The following is a 17380-nucleotide window of genomic DNA, read 5'->3' as shown; positions in this document are numbered from 1 at the left end:
TTTGTTTCGCTTTTTGTTTTTCCCCTCTGTGCAGACCCTGGAAGAAAGGCTGTTACAAAAAGGATTTTCCCAAAGATGAAGCAGTAGATTCTCCAAGGACTTTTTCCACTGGGAATAATAATTTTGGTGAGTCAAATGCAAGGTCCAAAGAACAACGGCTTTTTAATTGCTTTGAAATCTTCTTTTTCTTAAATCAAATTCTTGTAGAAGATTAAGCATAATTCACTGGGACATGTGGATATTCTGAAGCCATGTAGCAAAAGGACAGGTGTTCTCTAACAAGACTTTGCAGAGATCTATTGGAAATGGTTGAGATAGATTTATTAAAAATTGTAGATTTCCCTTCCCTGACCACAGTCGATATTCTTTCTTTATTTTTGCAGTGTCAGTGAATGGGCCTTGATTTTATTATTGGGAAAACAGCACTTATGTTTATTGGTACTAATTTTCCACTGCACATCAATGCATCCAGAATAGCAGTTCTTAACCTTAAATACATATTTCTGTGCCTGCCTAACTAGCAATTCAGCTAGGAACATGTGTGAGCATCTTCCTGACTCATGGTCTGAGTTAACAAACAAGGTTACTTAATTCCCTTATCCCATTTAAAAAAATGGCCTTGCAAAGTCTCCATCATTGAGGATACTTAAAAGCTTGTTAAGGAAAAAGCTGAGCAGGATAATTAACTGAGTGGATCTTCCATTGGGTTGGACCAGGAGGCCTCATATGGGCCCTTCCAGGTCTCTTGGCTAGAGTCAAAGCTGGGAGTGCAGCAGCTCCTCAGGTAGGTCTGGTAACTGGGATAAAGTGTGGTGTGTTGCACTCAGGCAATTAGAAAACTATGATTTTCTGAAATCTACTTTTTTGTTTGTTTTATTGTTAAAAGAGCTTCATTTGTTTAGGTCCTTCCCTCACCAACCAAAATGAAACAAACAATTTGGTTTGTGAGGGAAGTTTTTAGCATGTTTCAGTCAAGCACCATTATTTCCAGAGATCCCATGTAAGCATGTAAGATTACAAATGTTAATACAAAGGGAGGGTTCTTCTCTTTCCTGCAGGTTCCTGACTCTCAGGAGACAAGGGGATTCGTGTTTCCCACCTGCTGAGGGTGCCAGGACAGAGTGTGTCTTGCCGCCCCAGCTGATGCCAGGCTGCCCTGAGCCCCATCCCTGTGCTGGGCAGCAGGGAGACCATCCTTGAGCAGCAGGTAGGGTCTTGGGCTGCTTGGATGGGGACAACAGGCTGAGGCACCAAACATGAGCCGGGGAATCTAGCGGGGAATGGGTCTGAGCTGGAAACACAAGCTGCCATTGGCTTTCTGGGAGGGCAGCAGCGGGCAGAGCACCCAATCGCGGCTGAGGGAACCGCACAGGCGATGGATCGGTGCCGCAAAGGCAGGCTGCAATTGGCCGCTCGGATGGGCACAAAATTCCAAGCGGCCAATCGGGACGTGGGAGATCCAGTGTGCGGCGAGGTCCGTGCCCAGTGTGGAGGCTGCCATTGGCTACCTGGCAGAGGAGCCACGGGCAGAGCGTCCAGCGGGGCGGTGTGGGATCCTTCGGGAGGGGCTGCGGGACAGGTGGTGCGGGCCGGGGGCTGGCACCGCAGCGGGTGCGGGCAGTGCGGGCGCGGCGGTGCGGTGCGGTGCGGTGCCGGCCGGCTGCTAGGTGGAGCCCGCGTCCGCGCAACCCAGATCCGGGCCCTCGGCGCTCCCCCGCCCCTCGGCTCGCCGCCCGCCCGGCTCCGTGCGGCCGCCGCCGGGCAGGGCAGCAGCGCCGCGCCGCCCGCCGCCGCCTCCTCCCCGGGCCCCGTTGCTCGCTCCCGGCCCGGCCCTGCGGGGGACGCGGATGCCGCGGGTCCCGCCGGCCCGGAGCGCGCTGCCCGTGTGCGGAGCGTGTGCACTGTGCCGAGCCGAGCCGTGCCGAGCCGGCGGGGCGGCCATGCGGCCCCCCCGCGCCCGCTGAGCACCGCGCGGGGCGCGCCTGCCCAGCCGCCCCCTCCGCGCCCGCGGAGCCGCCCCCTCCGCCCGCCCGCCCGCGCCGAGCCGCGCCGCGCCGGGGCTGGCGGTCTCCGCAGCGGGAGGAGGAAGAGGAGGAAGGATCCAGGGTGTCTGCGGAGCGCGGGGGGCTGAGGACCACCCGCCTCCCTCTGCGCGGGCGCCTTTGTGTCCCCCAGCCCCGGCGGAGCGAGGGGCCGCGGGCAGGGGAGCGGATGCGAAGAGCGGCTGGTGCTGGAGGGGAGAGAGAGAGAAAGGGGGATGGTGGAAGATTTCTCTCCTTTTTTTTTTTTTTTTTTTTTTTGGTGGTCTCTTCGGCAGCGGCTGTTCTTCCCCAGCAGCAGCAGCAGCGGCGGCAGCAGCGGCAGCAGCAGCACAGGCAATGACTCTGCCGCATCCGAATCGGCTGGCCGGTGGCGCCGGCTCCGGAGACATCACCTTGCTCTGAAGTTGCCCACCTGGAGGAGGTAAATCGGAGCGGGGCTTTCGTCCAGAGGGGTCGGCGACGGCGGGGAAGAGGAGGGAGTGATCGCCTCCCCCATCCTCACACACTCGTCCTCCGGGAGGAAGCTTGTGTAGCAGAAGAACACGGCAAAAAAGGAAAGACTTTTACTTCTTTCTTTTTTTTAAAATTTTTTTTTTTTTTAAATTTTCCTTGCTTGAGGGGGACGTCCGTGCTTCTCGTCCGGCGCCCTTTTCCTCCTGCCTGGGGGCTTTGGTACTGTGGCCAGGTCTGCTTCCTACTCCCACCTCTGGTTTTAATGGCTGGATCGTGGCAGCAGCTCCCTGCTGCAGGTTGTTGAGGATCTGATGGGGACTCGCATCTCAGGAGCCGGAGGTGACTAAAGGTAACTAAGGAGCGGATGGATGGATGCTCGGCAGCCCTTGCCTGGCCCTCAGTTGCTCCCTTGCCCGCTTGCGCTGGGCTGAAGGGTGCCGGCCGCCCTGGGCGCACGCTTGGATTGAATTATGCTCTAATAAGGGTAGTTTGTCTTCAGGGGGGCTGGATCCTCCAGGTAACGGGGGAGCATCTCTCTGGGTCTGCATGCTGGGCGACAGTGGAGACGAGGGATGTGCATCTTGTTTGGAAATGCCTTGTAGGCTCCAGCCTGGTTTGGCTGTGGGCAGCTAGGGTGGCAAAGACAGTGAGGAGATGGAGGGGACCGGATAGGTTTTGTTCTTGCTATCTCTTGGTCTTTTTCTATGGAAGGCACCACGTTGGACCGGGGGGTTTGCTGGTGTTACACTGAGGAATTCGTGAGTTTCATTATGTTTCCTCCATCTCCCCCCTTCTCCCCCCCTTCCCCGTCTTCATGCCCGCTCCTCCTTGGATCTGCGTTGCTGTTTAATCGCTGAAGGCTGCCTCGAGAAGCGATTGCTTTCTTGGATATCGGGGGGCATGAGTAGGGGGCATGTTGCCGAATTGGGGGTGTGTGTCGGGGGCTGCCTGTGCTGGATGTGAGGGGCTGGGCAGAGGTGTGAATCCAGCAGCCCCGGGTTACAGGTAGACGCGGGGAGCGAGCTTCGCCTTGCCGTGCAGCCGGGGAGCGGAGCGTTCGGTGTAGGTAGGGATGTGCGGAGCTCCCACCTCCTGCCCGTGAGGCTGCCTTTGCTGCCTCTTATCAGTGTAGGGCTGGCGTTTGTTTTGAGCAGGGGCCGGTATGTATAGCTGGAATTGCATTTTTAATGCCTCTTTCCTTTTAACCTTTTGTTTTATTTGCTCCCTTAATTATTTATTTGTGTTCCCCTTGCAATCATTTGACCGCGTAACTTGGAGGTACCGGCTGTAAGGCTGATGGCGGGGAGGAACCATCAGCCGGAGAGCAGCCCTGTTTCCCAGTTTAAGGAGCCTACCTCCAGCTGGTGCACCTTAGTGCTAATGAAGATGTAGCTACACTACCCCCGAGATGTGCCCTGGGTTTTTGGGGGATTGTCTTCCAGGACTGAGTTTGATCAGCAGACTTGCACCTGGAGTTGTCCAGGGAAGTAACGCTGACCTCCGATACATTTAGTTGGGCTTTCTTCCTTACCCTTTCCCCTACAGACAGGCAGATGTGTGGTCTTGCTTGAGGGGTGGCGAGGTAAGAAAGGAGCCTCTCTTTCTTTCCCTTTCCTGATAGGCATGAGGTTCTTCTCTGCGGTAGTTAAAACAACTCGTATTTTGGCCAACAGCAATGTATTGTTTCTGCTTGTCAACTGTGGAGTTCATTATCGTTTTAACCAAAACAGCCCATGTCTATTGTATTTACTTTCCTGTTTAGATCACTCCTTAGGAGTTATTGCCATTTCCACTCTCACAATTCTGGTTCCAGGCAGCCAGCTGCTTAGAGGGAGGCTGAGATGCAAGGGAAAAGGCGAAAATGCCATCTGTTTCTTGATATAAGGCAGAGAGGTAGTCTGCCGGCTGCAATTTCTCTCTGTATTATAGCATTCATTATTCCAGAGTGTAGGATCAGAATTTTCGAAGCTGACCGAAAAGAAATCTTCCCTGGAGTTGAAAAGAAATAAATTCCATTTTCATTGTGGAATGCTGCCTCTTAAGAGCACAGCCAATGCTGCCTGCTTGGTATTGAGTAGTAGCATGTGCTTTGTAGAGCTCATTTATCATCATTTCCAGGGGTTTGCAATATGAACAGGCTTCTACTGTGCATTCATTAGGAAGAATTCTTCCATGGAGCTTTTCATGGGAGTAAACCAGGTGTTACAGGTTAAAATGGGCTGCTGTCAGAAAGTCTGCAGTTGTCACTTTAGATCCATGCCAATGTTAGGTGACAAAGTTCAGGTTAGGGCTCCATGGTAAAGCTGTATTTTTTTTCCTAAAGATTAAAGTGCTCTGAGAGAACAGGAGTCAGACCCCCTTGTTGTGGTCGAGGCTGCTCTGGTTCCTGCTCTTTAAGAGTACTTTTTCCTTATTTAGGCTTGGTTTACTATAAAGTGACTGCTGTCTTGTTACCTGCTAGCAAAAAATAAAGTGGGTAGAAATCTCTGGTATGTTTATTTCCAAAAGGATTGAACTTTCTGTAAAGCTAGTGTTCACCTGTGAGTTCCAAATAATTTCTGTCATTGAATAAGTATGCATTTTCCCTTTTCTTCTTGGGGTGGTAAGGAGAAGGTATGTTTGGTTTTGCATTGAATTCCAGAACAAGATAAATGACAGTGTAGATTGATGATAGTGAAAACATTGAGTGCTGCTTTGCAGGCAGTGAGATTTTAATGGCATTTATTAAGTTGAGGCTACCGAGTCCTCGTGGAGATGTGTTTTTGTGACAAGAGTGGGAGCTGGTGTTTCAGTTTCTTGGTGCCCCCCGGAGATGAAGTAATTTATGTGTTAGCCTGGGATATGTGAATTTGTCCTTGTGCCCTGCCGGATCCAGCCCTCCGCCCCCCTCCTTTGTTTGCTGTGCATCCCCCAGGTTGGGGTGCCATGGGGAGCACGTCCTTCCTCCCAGTCGGGGGTGATGTGGCAGAGGTGCTCAGCTTGCCTGTGCAAGCACTGATTGCAGGAAAGGCTTTTTTCCTCCTGAAACAGAAAGCAAATTGCCCAGTGCCGGCTGGTGCAAACATGAAGCTGGTGCTCTTTGCTGGGTGGGAGGGAAGTCAAGCAGGTTTGTAGGTGAAAATGCAGGCATGTACATCCAGCCAGCTGACTGATGAGCTGGATGTCTCAGCCCAGCGTTGCAGGGCTGTTAGAAATATGAATAAATAGATATTTAGAGGCAGGTAGAGCGAATGATCAGCCAGGACTGAACAGGAATGTGCATGACCTTTAGCTTTGGGCAGCACTCAGCTGGAGGGCCTGATGCTGCCGTCAGGGTTTTCACATTCAGAGCATGAGTGGATGCATCATCAACACATTTATTCATGCACACGGGGGAGGGAAGTCTTTGTAAATGAAGAAGTCCTAGGAATGGGTGATTTATTAATAATTTTAATACTAATAGTGTTGGGACTGGTGTAGATTGACTAGGAAGCAATTTAATGTGTGACACAATATAAAAGATGGGTTAAAGATTGATGAAAGAGATGGAATTCAGGGAGCAAGAATGGATCAGAGAAAAGCTAAAGCATGGAGGATAGGAATAAGGATTTCTATGCTTTAAATAAGTTTCTTTTATTTTTTTTCCTGTTGTAATTCTATTACTTGGTGATTTTGGAAACAGCTGAATGCTGCAATTGGAGTGATTTTGATAAAGATTTTCATTCCCTAGAGGCATCTTGCATATCACAAGAGGTTTGTAAGAACAACTCTAAAATTAATTTTTTTTTGGAGTGGCGATCATCTGAGAGATAGACATCACAATATTGATGGGTTGCTGAGGACTGTAGTGAAATATCAAGACAGCCCTGCAAAATAAAGAAGGTTTTGTCTGCCCCTTCTGATGGGCTGCTTATTGGAGTAGGATGTGCTGGTGAGCATCGACATTCTGGAGAGATGTTTATGGACGCCCATTTCTTCCCTGCTGGTCCTTTTCTCATTCAATAGATGCCCTCCTGCTGGGATGGGAATATGAAAAATGCACCATGATGCCAAATTCTGAGTGTACATCCACACTTCAGTCTCTGCTATGTCTTCAGGCAGTGCTTTCAGTTGCAGGATGGAGAGCTAGAAATTGTCATTTGCAGGAGTTCAGTATGCACTGGTGTATTTGTAGGAATGTACCTGTCCCAGTGAGGGGGTGTGATGTGCTAGCCTCTGGCTGCCTCATCTCCTGGGGTCGTGCCTGCCTTGCCAAATGTTTGTCACGCTCTTCACCAGCACTTAATGCGAGGCTCTTTAATCCCTGCTTGGGATGCATGTGAGTATGTCCTGTTTCTGGAGGTGTTGAGATGCTCCAGCACTCCCTGATCTCATCCTCGTGCTCAGTGTCAGTGGAAGCTCCCAGAACAGTCTGATGAAGTAGAAGGAGAACTTTGCTTTTAAGCATCTACTTTTAATTCTTGCCTACTTTAATGGCAAAGAAACCACCTCCTACTCAAATCTGTGATGTGATCCTATCTAGGACGTTATCTCATTGCCTGGTTTTGGCCTCCAGGTTTGCAGTGTAATGCTTGCTTTACATTCCTCACTAGATAATCTCTACAGTGCAGTCTGAAATTCCTGTCTGCAAGCTAAGTGTTCATTTTTAAGACAACTTCTCTGAAGACACCTTGGCACTATAGCTTTTACTTCAGCAGTCTTTTTAGAGAGCCTTCTGATTTTGCCTCTAAGGCAGATGCTTTTACCAGTCATTGCACCAAGCATCTGTAACTTTAGCAAGGTAGCTAGTCTTTTCAGGAAATGTCATTTTAATAGTGTTGTGGACCAGTTTTACTTAATAAGTGGTGCTCAGTGTGGGATTTTTTCAGCCTGCCTGAAACCCTTTTTTTCCTCTATCCGAGTCTTTTTTCCCCCTCCCTTTTTGAGCTTGTAATCTCTACTTCTTCAGGCCCACTCCCATCCGAGGGAGGCACTACTACGTCTGTGATGGGAGCTCCCAATGTAGTCAGTGGAGCACTTCTGTTGGCTTCCCTGTGAGGGGAAGATGCTCAAGAATCTCACATGTGCCATCTTCAGAAGAGAAGCTCCAGAATCTCAGATGAGGTATCTTTTCAACACCATTCCCCTGCTTCAGCATCAAGTTTCTAGTAATTGTTTTGTAATATCTTTGCCAGAGGTGGCATTTCAGGCCAAACAAAGCAATGAACACAGAGGAAGAGTAGAAATCTGTGTACACTTCTAAAATGTGTTTGTGAAAACAGTCCAAAATTAAAATCAAGACACTTTTGTTTGAGGCTTGACAGCTTTCAGTTTCAAGGGTCATGAAATAAACGCCATTCTGAAAAAAGCAAAGAGGAGTTTGGCAGCTGTCCCAGTTAGGCAATATGAAGTTGTAGATTTCATTTAAATGCCTAAGAGTAATAAACCTTTACAGAGCATCCATTGGTGCTCACTCTGCCAGGATTTTTGAAAATTATTTTTTTAAAGCACGTTAGTCAACATGTGAGTAATTACACAGGAATTATTTCAGTGGCTACAAACCTAATGCTTCAGAGGTCTGTAGCACAACTCCGATTCATTACAGTGGGTACCTGTCAGGGAGCAGCTTTGAAATATTATGCACAGTGTTTTGAGTAGTTTGGATTATAGCTTTGCTACTATTAATTGTGAGAGCTTTACTGATTTGATTGCAGTTGCTTTGATTTATATCAGGTAGAGTCATTGATTTTGAACTTTGGAACGGAGCTGTGTGTTTCTAAAACTTAGAACAGGGTATCATAAATACAAAAGACCAACATGAGTGTTTTCTTACAGCGATCCAAAGTTAAAATGAAATTAAATAGGACTCTCTGTGCTTTTGTAGTGATGCTTAAAATTTAGCTCTGAATTGCCCTACTGCAAAGTCCTGCTCAAAGGTGTCAGCATTGCACAGCACTGTTCTGAAAGGAGGTCTAGTCTAAACCTGGCCCCTTTGGGTAAGACTCTTAGTGGTTTTATACCAAGGGCAAGTAATTCATTTGTGAGAGTCACTGCACACAGTATATATGAGTTTTTACAGTAAGTCCCTTTGCCACTCCCTAGAAACCAAGAATCCACTTACAGAGGTGAGGCCACTACATCAATGAGCACTGTTTAAAGTTTGGGGAATAGGAACGTTCTGACTAATGCAGTTTTATAGAACATCTGTTTATCATGGGCAGGCACATATATAGACATATAAATACTATGATTTGGGGAACAGACCCAGTTCTGATTTTTTTGTCAAACTTGGGGAAATGAAACAGAGTTTTGGCTTTAGGTGAAATCTAAGAATTGCACCTATACCCAAAACATAAATGTACCCATATGTGTATGTCCATGTGTGTGCATACTCAGGTTTTGTTTGTGAAATGATGGTGCTGATTCACAGAGTTGTTTTTTTTTGTTTTTTTTTTTTTTTTTTATTGTCTTGCTGGAAACTCTATTTATTTTCTGGTTGTTTTTTGGTAGGTGCAGTAATGGACAATAAGTTGTGCAGGGGCATGCAGTTGTAAAATTTTAACTGAGTTGCTTGGTAAATAGTCCAACACCAAAATAGAACAACCCCATTTTCAGATGTGTTGAGCAACCACATGTTTTATCAGAGTCAGTTCTGGTCCTTGCTTATTTGTTGTAGCAGGCTTTTTCCATTCTGAAGTTGCTGATCCCAAGCCTGCCTTAATGAGATTTTTTCATTGCCCTCAGAGTGAGGAAGAGAAGCTTCAGTGTGTTGCAGAAGTGCTGTTTGCAGCATACTTGGGAAAGTCAACATTTTCCTTTGAGCAAGGAGTAAGGGGCATGTTAGCTACAAGTATGCTGCTAATACTAATTTTGGGCAGGCCTAGGTTAGATGGGGAGTTGAGCTCAGAAGAGCCCAGTAATGGGAGCTGCTGAGCTGTTAACTGGTTTTTTAGTGCTAAAATCGGTGTGTTATGTTGGAGGACACCAGGAGACAAGAGAGGCCCTAAGCAGCAGCAGTGCCCCTGTTCTGTTTGATCAGTGGGTCTCTCTTTAGGAGCCCTGCAGAGGCACTGCCCTGCCTTGCCAGTGTCACAAACCAAGCCTTGGCTCAAGCCCGTGAGAATAGGGGAGGGACCCAAGCCCAGTTTTTGATGTTCTGCATGGGTGGGTACCTTGAATACTCAAATGCATTCCTGTGACAGCTGACCCTGTAAGAACATTTTCAGTAGCTCTCTGGATTTTTTTCTTTTTTTTTCCCCTTTCCTTCTCCCCCACAATTTTTTTTAATTTTGTTTTTTTTTTTTTTTTCTGTTCCAAAGACTGCTGAAGGAAATAAAAAAAGCACCCTTTGTAGCTGTCTTTTTGAATACATTTCACCGATGGAGACAGTTGAGAATTTCAGAGATCATGTTAACTCCTTTTCTTTTGCTTTGCCCTTGCATGTGTGTGTTACTGACTGAAACATTGTGATTTCAAAATGGTGCAGATTCCCACCACTCACTTCAAAGGGCACAGGTTTTTGTTGTTTGGGTGTTTTTGTTTCAGCAAGATGTATGTTGTGGTTTTTTTACCCATATGTGCTGTGTAATGTGAATCCTTACTTTCCACTTCTGTTGCTGCATTCTTTTGCATTTTTGGTTTGAGTTTGTTTGTTTGTTTGTTTGTTTTGTCTCACTCCTTTCTTTCCCTGCATTTACAAAAGATTTTGGGATTCTATCTTGAATGTTTTTTTTTAAGGTGAAGTCTATCTGGAGGTACACACTGCTGGTCTGTAATCCTGTAGTAGATGGCTTATCTGGAGTATCCACAGAACAGCCATTCCTGTTTCCAGCAGACCACAGATTTCTATATTGGACATTGTTTCTCAGCTAAAGCTTGTTGGAACTGTGTATGTAATCTAAAATGTCATTCCTTTGGATTTTGGATATTGCAATCACAAGCTGTAATAGTTGGAAAATTTGATGTATCTATCCCACTTCCTTCCGAGGGAAATTATGATGTGACTACTGCACTTGCAATTCCCACAGCACAGACTTCTTGAAGAAAATGTCATTTTGGATTATCTTTAATGGATGCAGGTGTGTGGAATGTCTGTGTCTTTTTTTTTTTTTTTTTAAGAAGAATGTAATGTTACAATTGCTGCTTTATTTGGTACAACTCCAAAATGACATATACTTCCTTGAGTAAAATTCTTCCTGATAGGTATTTGAAATATAGCAATTATGCTGCATAGAGGGATAACTTGTGACCTTCTGACAAGGGACCCACAATTACAATCATAATGCACTTTATAGATCTCCTTAAGTAGGTCACCAATTTGCAATGAGTCTTTCTAAAGTCTGTGCGAGGTCTTTCAGTTGCAGGAGTGGGGAGCCTTGTTCTGTACAACATCACTGATACTCAAAAGGGGGGCTGAAATCGCTGAATCACAGGATGGATGAGGTTGGAAGTGACCACACTGGGTCATTTGATCCAACCTCCCTACTGGTGCAGGATCATCCTAGAGCACATTGTACAGGTTTGCATCCAGACTGTCCTTGAATATCCTCAGTCAGGGAGACTCATTTTTTGGGCAATCTGTTCTAGTGCTGGGTCACCTAGACAGTAATAAAAGTTCTTCCTCATGTTCAGGTGGAACTTCTGTGCCTCAGTTTCTGCCCATTGCCTCTTGTTCTTTTGCTTGGCACCACTAAGAAGAGCCTGGAAACATCCCCTTGACACCTCCCTTTGGATATGCACAGACATTGATGAGATCCCTTCTCAGTTATCTCTTTAAGACTGAACAGGCCCAGCTCTCTTAGCCTGTTACTTATATCTCAGTATCTCAGAAGCAGGATCATGGAATCATAGAATGGTTTGGATTGGAAGGGACCTTAAAGATCATCTCATTCCAAACCCCTTCCATGGGCGGGTTACCTCCCAACTGGACCAGGGTGGTCAGTGCCTCATCCAGCCTGGCCTTGAACACTCATTGCCTGGGCATCTACAGCCTCTCTGGACAACCTGTGCCTCTGCCTCACCACCCTCACAGTGAAGAATTTCTTCTATAAATGCTCCAGTTCCTTAATGCTCTAGGCTCCTCATCATCTTTCTTGGCCGCCACTGGACTCACTCCAGGAGCTCCATGCCTCTTGTCCTGAGGAGCCCAGAACTGGACACAGCACTCCAGGTGAGGCCTCACAATGGCTGAGTGGAGGGGTGGAATCACCTCCCTTGACCTGCTGTCAATGCTTTTCCTAATGAACCCCAGGATACCATGGGCCTGCTTGGCCACAAGACGTGGACACCTGGCTGCCTTGTGGACAGCTTGTTGTTCACCAGGTCCTCCAGGTCCTTCTCCATGGAGCTGCTTCCTGGCAGGTCAGCCCCAGCCTGTGCTGGTGTGTGGGTTATTCTGCCCCAGGAGTGGGACCGTGCATTTGCCTTTGCTGATTTTCAGAAGGTTTCAGATGGTTTCTGCTGAAGGGCTGCGCATCTCTGGGGAATTGGCCACTCCTCCCTGCCTTGTGTCATCCCTGAGCTTGCTGAGGGGGCATCTGTCCCTTTGTCCAAGTCACTGATTAACCGGGCTCAGTATTGACCTGTGGGGGACAGCACAGTGACAGGCCTCTAGATGAACCCTGTGCAGCGACTGTGACCGTCTGGGACCTGCTATTCTACCACTTCTCAATCCACCCCACTGTACCCTCATCCTTTCCCCACTAGCTGTGCTTGCCTGTGAGGATGTTGTGAGAGCTAGTGTCTAAAGCCTTGCTGAAGTCGTGGTAGACAATATCCACTGCAACAAGGGAATGATACCTATGTAAGTAACCTTGTTTTGGTGAGAAATACAGGCACACATCACTGAGCACATGAGGATATTCCCAACTGAGCAGCCCTGTGTTTGCAGTGGAGCTGAGGCCCTGGGTGAAACTCAAGATGTTGGAAACATGTAGAAAGATGTTTGCCAATAGACTCAAGCAGTTGTTTATGCCAGCCTAAGCTAAGCTGCAATTTTCCTGTTCAAGGGGAGAATCTGGACCTCCACAGTGTCTGCAGGGATGTTTTTGACAGAGAAAATGTGATATGGTGTGGAATATATCTCGGAGCTGCCTCACTGTTTGTCTTAAGATTTGGCAGCAGCAGATGGGGGGTTGTCTTCTCCAATGCTTTTATGCTTGGTTGCTTCCTCATCCCGAGGAAGCAAAGGGCAGCCCAGCATAACCTATGAGCCAGACTGTAAGGGTGAGGATGCCAGCTTTTGTTTGACCCTTTTCAAGCTGCAGGCTTGAGCACAGCAAGAGTCCACAGTTATCCCAAGTTCACGTAATTTGGGGGTGAAGCCTGTTTCAGCAGTCGTCATTGTGGTAAAGTTGATTACTTAAATGCATAAATAAGTAATTAGTAATAAACAGAGTAATGGACAAGTTAGTGTTTAGGTCTGGTCTGTAGTAATACAGATGTATTTTGCAGTAGTAGTAAGATAATGCTGGATTTTTGAGCTGGTTCCTCTTACAACTACAGTAAAATAAAGAGCAAAGTATGTTTTGGCCTAGGGATGGCAAGTCCACTCCCAGTTTCTAACTCAAAATAGGTCTGTGCTGTAATGCAGTAGGAGCTATAGTTAAACATCAAGCAGATAATCACATTTTGGGGTTTTTTTTCCTCCTGTAAATCACTTTTACTTTTATACCATAGATATTTGTGTGGATGATTGCTTGTTGACCACAAAGTTGTGGTTTTTGTTTCTTTCATTTGCGTCCTCTATTGAATTAGCAGAGTTATGCAGTTTTGTCTTCTGTACTTGGGTGGGATGCTGCAGTGATTTAATTTAAAATGAAAGAGAGATGTCTTCATTGTAGGGAAAACCATGGCTAAGTGGTGAGAGTAGGCAGGTCTTCCATTACGAGAAGCCCTAATTAGAAGAAATCCCATGTACGGTTGACCTTGACTATTGAGACAACCTCAAAGAAGAAAGAGCTCTAAAAATTAGTATGCTGCTAGTGCTGCACTTTTATTATTTGACGTTATTAAGCAAACTTGGTGTGTATTTCTTTTTTGAAGCGTTTGATTAAATGTGTGATCTTATCTTGGTGAAATGGCTTGCTGGGCTGCAGACAGTGGTGTTCAGAAATGAAATTTGTTTAGAGCCTCTGAACAGACATTTATTCAATGAGACCTTTCTTGAATAATAGATGTGACAGTGAGACAGCTGTGCAACGTGTTCTGGGGTTGGACTTTTTATTTTTTTTGTGTAGAGTTTTGCAATGTGATTGGGGGGAGAAGATAGCACAAGAGCACAGGTGTGAGAATAGAATTCAGGGAAATTATCACATGTTGCAGATTCAGTCCCTGGTTCTGCCGAGAATTACTCTCAGATCAAGATTTACACACTTTAGGACTTCCCTGTTGGCATATGGTTTGGCATATCAAGTGATACACGTATATATCTAGCTCTGTATCAATAATCTTATCCTTTAGCTAGAGCTTTAAGATGCTTAAATTTTGTAGAAGTAAAAGAAATCAAAACTCACAAATCCCCAAGCAGGGATTTAACTCCTGTGGTCAGTGCTGATGTAGTTGATGGTAGCTGACTCCTGTCATCAGTGCTGATGCCCTTAAGCAGTCCTATGTTTTATGACAATTCCAAGTCAGTGAGATGAAGGGAGACTTCACCACCAGATGTTTACCCTCTTGTGTCCAACAAGGAGAAGATGTGAAATGTGGGTAAATATTCTCGTCTTACATGTTTTTATCATCAGTGCACTGGTTTTGGCTGGGCTAGGGCTAATTTCTTCGCAATATTTGTTGTGGGGCCGTGTTTGGGATTTGTGCTGGAAACTGTGTCAATAATTCAGGGATATTTTGGTCACTGCTGAGCAGCTCTTGCACAGCATCAAGGCCTCTGCTGCCTCTCACCCCACCCCACCCCACCCCACCAGCGGGGAGGCTGGGGGTGCACCAGGAGCTGGGAGGGGAGCACAGCCAGCACAGCTGATCCCAGCTGACCCAAGGGATAGTTCATCCCATATGGCATCATGCTCAGCATTTAGAGCTGGGGGAGGATGAAGGAAGTGGAAGACATTTGGAGTGGTGACTTTTTGTCTTCCCAAGTAACCACTTTGTGCAATGGAGCCCTGCTTACCTGGGATACTGCTTCCCTTGGGAAGTGGTGGATAAATTCCTTGTTTTGCTCTGCTTGCCTGCACAGATTTTGCTTTACCTATTAAACTGCCCTTATCTCAACCCATGAGTGTTCTCACTTTCAGTGTGAACCATTTGATTGTGGGGAGCAGGTGGGCAGCTGTGTGGGCTTGGTTGCCAGCTGGGGTTAAACCATGACAATTGAAAGCACAATGCTTTTTTATTTGGCACAGCTACTGTGGAACCCTTTTTTCCCTTCACCAGGGAAAAAATATTCCACAGGAGCTTTCAATTTTGAAACATTATTGGACATACAGTGCTATATATCTGTTTTTCCAACAAAACAGTCAACTTACTTGTTTTCCATACAGCTCACTGTGATAAAAATTCATTGAATGTGTGAACTGCACAGGTTTTTCAGGTGCTGACACACAGCTACATGACTTGCTTTTCCCAATATGAAGCTGAGAACATGAGTACCTGGAAGTATATTATTTTAAACTTTCTCTTTCAGTAGTGGGCTGTGGTGATCTTTGAAGGTTGGATGTGTGAGTTTTCTGAGTGACTTAGCCTTCCCCTGCAAAAGAAGGAGGAATTCCACTTTTAAAGGAAAGGAGCCCCAGAGAGCCTCTGCTGCAAAACTGGGTTTTGATCAATCCTGATCTGCCCCACTGCTTCCCTGCACTGTAGAGCAGCTGTCTTTACATCAGGTTAGATGGTGATTAAGTGATTCCTCCTTCTAGAGGTAAACCCAAAACCTTTCCTTATAGGAGTTGAGAGAAGATGTGAGTTCCATGCCTTAATGGTGTCTTGAGGTGCCAACTTAGGATGCTCCAGCTGCCCACCTTTCTTGGTCTTGGGTTAAGGGGATTGTTTTTCCTAGGAGATGGACAGCTCTCAGGACTTTCTAAGAACTTAGAATTATGCATATATTTTTTCTGTCCTACTGCACAGCTAATCCCAACAGATACCAAATGCAGGTTTTTTGAGGCTGGATGTGAAGTACAGGAATTCCTGTGTCTGTGAGCCCTGCATGTTTGCCTGAGCTTCAGGGATAATTTCTCCTTGCAAGGTGATTGGTGTATATGGTATGCTGTGGAGGAGTATGGCCTGTAAGCATGATATGATCATATTTTAAGGAGCTTTTCCATACATCTGCAGTTGGATAGGAGTTGTCTTTTTAGCAGAGACTGCAAGCCCAGAGCCATGGGTCAAAGACCAGCAAACTTGATTCTTTTTGAGCATCCTAGATGGCGTCCCCAGGCTGGCTTGGTGCAGGAGGGTGGTGAAACTGCCTGCCATGAAATCATCATCCTGGGATGATGGCAGACAAAGGAGGAAGGGTAAGGGCAAGGAGAGCTGGGTTTTTAGCCATTTTACTGGTTGCACAAGGACGGCAGGTGTTCTTGGCTCTGGTTGGAACTCAGTAAGGTGCTCAGATGGGCTTTGTTTCATCTGGGTCCCTGTGTGGAAGCCAGGTTATAATCCAGCGTTAAAAAACCCCAAACATTTCAACATGGTCCTTTATGGAGATAAAATTTACATATGAAAGCACAGCCTGCTGGAAAAGTAATGGTCACATTATGTTCTCCTTAAGCTACAAGTCAGACAGGAAAAGGAAGATGGAAAATTCACTGGACTGAAGTCTACTTGACATCTGCTCTTCTGCAGAGCTAACTTGGTCCGAGTAACTCCATATGTATCTGTTCCTGAGCTGAGTCTGATAATTTATTTCTGAATTTAGAATGATATCTTGTTGTAATATTTTAAATTTTTGTTCTTTTTTATGTAGGTACTGCAGAGCTTTTCCCCTAATTTTGAACTTTTGGTGGGACTCGATAATGAGCCAAAAATCCACCACTGATAAATGTCTCAGGTGGTTGTTTAAAAAAGGGAGGTGGCATTCTTTAGTAGCATTTTGTTGCTCCTAAAGCTAACCTATTTTTTAAAATTAGAAAGAAAATTGCTTGCCACATGTCCTGGGTGTGCTAGTGGGGTTTGTGCATATTGTGAAAGCAGCAGTGATGCTTCCATCCTGAGAGATGTGGTGGCCACTGGCAAAGATGCATGGGAGCAGGAGGTGTTTTATAGTCCTTTTTTCCTGTCTGGAAGTCAGCTATGCAGAACTTGAGGACTTTTTACAGTTGTGTGGATGTTGAGGCTGAAGATCCCAGATGTGCCAGCACTCTCGGTGGCAAATCCCACCGGGAATGGAAAGTTCCACCTTAGAGCTCAAGGGAACCCTCTTTGCCAGATGCTACAAAACCTGTGAGAAGGGGATAGTGCCCATGTTGGAGGCAGCACAAGGTGTCCAGCTGCAGTGCATACTAATTATTGCACTTGGTAACATTGCTTGCTTTCTCCTCCTGTTGAGTTTTTGCCTAATTTTGCCTAACACGGCTAATTTGTGTTAGGGAGTAAGAGACTAATGACAGCCATACAGTTAAACCTGTGTGTGTATGCAGTAATAAGGTTCAAAGGTTGATGTGTAATTATGTTAAGTTTCCAGCCTCCTTGCTAATTTTCTGTTGATTGAGAGAGAAAAGAGGATCCTTTTGTGTCCTGACAAAGTGTCTCCCAGCAAAGCAGGGGCTGATTCCTGGCTACTCCAGCTTTTTCCTAGCTGGATGCAGACTCCATTTTCTTTAGTTTCTCCACTTTCATTTCCAGACTCATTATGTCCAGCATCCAGGGTATGTAAAGATGATCAATGTGTATCTACTGGTGCTATTGTAACAAGGAGCAATTATTTAAATTAATCAGGACCTCTCTCATGAGCCGGATGGGATAAAATAATAGCAGGA

At 46.2% G+C, this 17380-nt stretch overlaps 1 protein-coding gene across 24 annotated transcripts in view; it reads left to right on the top strand.

The window, feature by feature from the left end:
- Positions 1-2042: 2042 nt before the first annotated feature.
- The window catches only part of ADGRL3 (adhesion G protein-coupled receptor L3), a 498089-nt gene continuing 482751 nt past the window's right edge, over positions 2043-17380 (top strand). For 15 of the 24 annotated variants that reach the window (XR_010439890.1, XM_064711138.1, XM_064711122.1 and 12 more), the window contains exon 1: positions 2045-2844. The gene's annotated coding sequence lies outside the window, so the exon portion shown is untranslated. Of the gene's footprint in view, positions 2845-17380 lie in introns of all 24 variants that reach the window. The other 9 variants (XM_064711142.1, XM_064711134.1, XM_064711132.1 and 6 more) reach the window with 3 other exon arrangements.

Source organism: Zonotrichia leucophrys, chromosome 4 (genome assembly GCF_028769735.1).
Source record: "Zonotrichia leucophrys gambelii isolate GWCS_2022_RI chromosome 4, RI_Zleu_2.0, whole genome shotgun sequence".
In the NCBI taxonomy this organism is placed as follows: domain Eukaryota; kingdom Metazoa; phylum Chordata; class Aves; order Passeriformes; family Passerellidae; genus Zonotrichia; species Zonotrichia leucophrys.
This window is presented reverse-complemented; position numbering and strand designations above follow the sequence as displayed.